The sequence below is a fragment of the Mus pahari genome, chromosome 3, assembly GCF_900095145.1.
Source record: "Mus pahari chromosome 3, PAHARI_EIJ_v1.1, whole genome shotgun sequence".
In the NCBI taxonomy this organism is placed as follows: Eukaryota; Metazoa; Chordata; class Mammalia; order Rodentia; family Muridae; genus Mus; species Mus pahari.
Window position 1 is genome coordinate 72,528,762 of NC_034592.1, and position 5,028 is coordinate 72,533,789.

Here is a 5,028-nt window from a genome sequence, read left to right on the forward strand (position 1 = left end):
CCTGGAACTCACTCTGTAGACCAGGCTGGCCTCGAACTCAGAAATCCGCCTGCCTCTGCCTCCCAAGTGCTGGGATTAAAGGCGTGCACCACCACACCCGGCAGCAGTGTTTTCTTTATGCCCAGCAGACTGATATTTTCTTATGATTAAAGGTGCACAAGTGCCTTAATATTTTTTAAAGTGTATCTATTTTGTGTGTTATGAGTGTTTTGGCTGCATGTTGTGTCTGTGAACCCAGCATATAAGCTGGTGTTTATGGAAGCCAGAAGAGGGCGCTGGACTTCCAGGACTGGGAGTGACAGAGGACTTTGAGCCAACATGTTAATCCTTGGAATTGAACCCCAGTCCTCTAGAAGAGCATATCCAGTGCCCTTAGCTGCTGAGCCACCTCTCTAGTACCTCATTTAGAAAATTTTTATAATCTCTTCTTTTCTTTTTTTTTTTTTAATATCTTTCTATTTATTTACTTATTTATTTATTTATTTATTTATTATACGTAAGTACACTGTAGCTGTCTTCAGACACTCCAGAAGAGGGCGTCAGATCTTGTTACGGATAGTTATGAACCACCATGTGGTTGCTGGGATTTGAACTCCGGACCTTTGGAAGAGCAGCCGGGTGCTCTTACCCACTGAGCCGTCTCACCAGCCCCAATCTCTTATTTTCTATGATACCCACACAATAAAGGTAAGCACTTCCCCTACTGAGCCATATCCCAAGCCCTTTCATAATTTCTTTAGTAATTATTTGTATATTAGTTATACATTTGTATGTCAGTAATATGTATGTATTTATTCATATTGATTTTACTGTGTAGTATAGGCTGCTCTGGGGTTCTTGAAATATACAGGCTAGTAGCAAATAAAGGGGAACCTGCCTGCCTGCCTGCCTGCCTGCCTTTGAGTTTGGCTATAGGCATGAACCTGTAGTAATAGGTTGTTTCTGCTTTTATGAGTAGGGGCTGGACATGTGTCCAGAACTAGCCTTGAACCATGCTGGAATCCAGCAAATAAAACTCCATCCTTTTTTTTTTTTTTTAAGATTTATTTATTTATTTATTATATGTAAGTACACTGTAGCTGTTTTCAGACACTCCAGAAGGCGGCGCCAGATCTCATTACAGACGGTTGTGAGCCACCATGTGGCTGCTGGGATTTGAATTCAGGACCTTCGGAAGAGCAGTCGGGTGCTCTTACCTGCTGAGCCATCTCACCAACCCAAAACTCCATCCTTAACATCATAAATGTATCACCAAGCCTGGCCTAGAAACCAGGTCTGCAACATTTGCATTGGTTAAGATAAGCAGTGATAACTTTGTGTCACATTAAGGTGGGTAGCATCCCACCCATCTCCACAGATTGCCTTTAGGTAGACTCAGTGGTGATGGAATGGGGTAACAAAACCTCCAGGAATGTAAACAGTGACTCTAGACTCTAAGATTCTAACATTATCCATTCCCTTATCTGAGATTTCTTTTTATTTGTTTTCCTGCTTGGTTTTGTGTGTACAGTTTTGATATAAGATAGGCTATTAAGTTCTCCAAAGTTATCAGTTGATAGTGTAACTGAAGGTGACCCTGAACTTCAGGATCTTTCTGCCTTTCCCTCCCAAATGCAGGAATTTCAAGTATGTGCCCGTGTGATTCATCTGCACTGAAGTACCCAAGAGCTTTTAGACGCCACCCTTTTCTAAAAGTGGCTTCCAGTAATGACCAGATTCCTGAATCCCCACCCAACTCTTCTTCCGGGGGTCCTAGATAGTCTGGGAACGTACTGCATTAAATGTGTCATCCAGAGGTGGCAATAGTTAGGGACAAGGTGAAGGCAGAGCCTATTTCATGTCCCACCTCATGAGCACTGCCTTGAGGTTGCTGATACTGGGCCAATTTGGGAGGGAGAAAAGCCTTCCTGGTCTTTATGAGATCACGTTTCATAAATAATTTTTATTTTGAGTGAGGAGTAATGTCAGCAGCTACAATCAGCTGAATAAAGATGCTCTATGGCTTAGTTCCAGGGTCTTCAGCCCAAGCTGGATCTGGCAGATGAAACAGATGTGGAGGAGGACATGATCTCCTCTGGTGGGGATGTCCTCATGACCAAGTTCTACTTGGTCATTCAATTATCCTTTAGAACCTCAGTGTCACAAGAAGTTGAGCTCAAAAGTGAGAGCTTGTCATGAAGACCGGGTTAGGATGTCATTGTCTCTCTCCCATGTGAATTATACCAGAAAGTCCTAAGATCATATCTGATTGCATATGAGACACACTGGGCTTCCTGAGAACATACTGGGCCATAGTAACTGAACTTCATAGGTAAATTCTTCTTAAGTTTAACCCAGATTTCCCCAGTTTCTTAGTCAAAGTATCCTTTGTTCTGCCTTTGATTCATTATTAACCTACAGTGAAATCTGCACAACAAACTTTAGAGACAACTATAGCTCAAGTATGTCCAACTGATGAAACTACTACCTCCTCAGTGTTGAAATGTGTCACCTTGCAGAGTGTATGTCTATCTGTGATATTTGGCTTCTAAGGGTTTTTGTGCTATAAATAATGTATAACTTATGCCGGGTGGTGGTGGCGCACACCTTTAGTCCCAGCACTCGGGAGGCAGAGGCAGGTGGATTTCTGAGTTTGAGGCCGGCCTGGTCTACAAAGTGAGTTCCAGGACAGCCAGGGCCACACAGAGAAACCCTGTCTCAAAAAAAAAAAAAATGTATAACTTCTTAGCAAGTAATTTTTTTACAAGGGTTTAGTATCTATGCTGATAGTCTCTTATATTCAGGTTTTCTTTGTTTGTTTGTTTGTTTTTTTGTTTTTCGAGACAAGGTTTCTTTGTGTAGCCTTGGCTGTCCTGGAACTCAGAAATCCACCTGCCTCTGCCTCCCAAGTTCTGGGATTAAAGACATGGGCCACCATTCTCATGTGGCTACATTCAGGTTTTCTTACACTTAAGTTTTTAAATATGTAAGGGTCCACAATTCACTGATGAATGATACCCTGGACTCAATCAGTATGTAAATGAAGAGTGTTTTATTCTGCAGAAGTCCAGTGTGCTGGGGTCTCCCATTACCAAGATAGAAAGTCAACCAAGTGAGCTTGGAATTCCAGCTTTCCAGAACCATTACCTGGGCGTGGGGACTGGAGTGTCTGTGGTTTTTTCCTAATGACTGACTTGTGTGGGTTTGCCTGGACTTGCCCAGTTTTTAGGCATAGTCTCCTGGACTGCCAATTTGAAGACTGTCATGGAGTGAGCCTAGCCTTCTCATTTCCCCTTCAGTTTTGGGCAATCTCCTCTCTTTGAATTGTTTAATAAACCAGTTCCTTAAACAAGCCTAATTAATGCACTGATTGTGTAGGGATCACAAGTCAAAGCTAGCATCAGTAGGATCTGTCTTATAGTCCTCTTTCTGACTTAGGCCATGGATTTTTTGAGCACCGCATTGCATATGAGACCCATGATCAAATGGAAACAGTCTTTTTTATCTAAGGCTGTATAGCATTCTCCCTGTTGGAAGAACAGCAAGTCTAGGCCTCTTCTGTGAGACTACTTCTGTCAGGGAGGATAGGGAATTCCTCAGGGCTGTGATGGACATTTTCATCTACTATGTATCGGCATCTATCACTATCTGTATGGCATTATAGGGCTTAGTCCCCTACACTAGCAGCCTAAGCCAGCCCTATGCTAAGGAGAGAACCTAGTAACACAGTGGAAATGGCCACCATTTTAACCTGATTGTTTGCAGGTGTTAGCATGTTGAAGACATTCTCTCCAGAGTAATAAGTCACTCTAGGTACGAGCTGTACTAGAACATAAAAATCCTCAGTCCTACTTTCAAAAATATATGGAGTTAGCCACCAAGTAGTCTGGGGGTAGGGGTGGGGCAACAAGTATCCTGTAACAGTAGGACTTACAGTGCAGTTGTAGAGGTGGGAATAGTTTATGGGTACCTTATTTTCAATGTAGAGCCCCTGACCAGTAACCAACAGTTCTATGTTAAGTCCAGGGAGAGAGTAGTTAAGAACTGGCAGTCCTTTTATGCCTGCCACTCTGAACTTGATGACAAGACTGTTACATCGCCCCCTATGGGTACCTACATAGTAAGGGAGCTAGTAGCTGGTACATCAAAGCATAAGAAGCAACCAAGTAGTATCAGGAATACTGGAATCCTTGTTTCAATGGATGGACAGGGTGTGGGGTGACATTCGATCATTCTTGTGGTGGTTCATCTGGAAGTCTCCTCCACTGGGAACTCAACTTTTGGATCATCTCTCTCCTGGAATGGTTCTGGGATGCCGGAATTCTCCTAATATACTTTAAATCAGGCCTACAAGCTCACTTGGTTGACTTTAATGTGGGAGTGATCTACCCAAATCTGGTCCATCTTAACAGCCATAGGTATGGTCAGGATCACAGTGAGGTCCTTCCCAGCAAGGTTTTAGAGTCTTGTGGTTATGTCACTTAATCTAGACTTTCACCACTTGGTTTAAAGCAATGGGGGTTAGAAGGAAGAGCAGACTCAACCTGGTGGTGATTATATTTAGCTAAGATATCACACTGGAGGATAGGCAGCAAGGGAGGTGGCCTCCATATAGGATCTCAAAAAATGGGGGGCATGATGGACTTAAAATATAAGGGGTATTCGGGAGGTGGAGGCAGGCAGATTTCTGAGTTCCTAGCCCTATATAAGGCATAAGGAAGGAGAGATACCCACTCACACAGCCAGTTTCAGGGGTTAATTTGTCCAAGGATTCTTTCAAGGTCTGATTCTGAACTCTGAACTTGATGTCTATATGTACAATGTAATTTCCAAGTGGTCCCCAGAACCTGTGTTAGAGATTGAGTTACCTGAGAGATAAGTGCTGGTCCATTGTCAGACTCAAGTACACTAGGCAAACTGTACCTGGGTATGATGTCTCCCAGAGGCTTCTTTTTTTTTTTTTTTTTTTTAAGATTTATTTATTTATTATATTTAAGTACACTGTAGTTGTCTTCAGACACTCCAGAAGAGGGCGTCAGATCTTGTTAC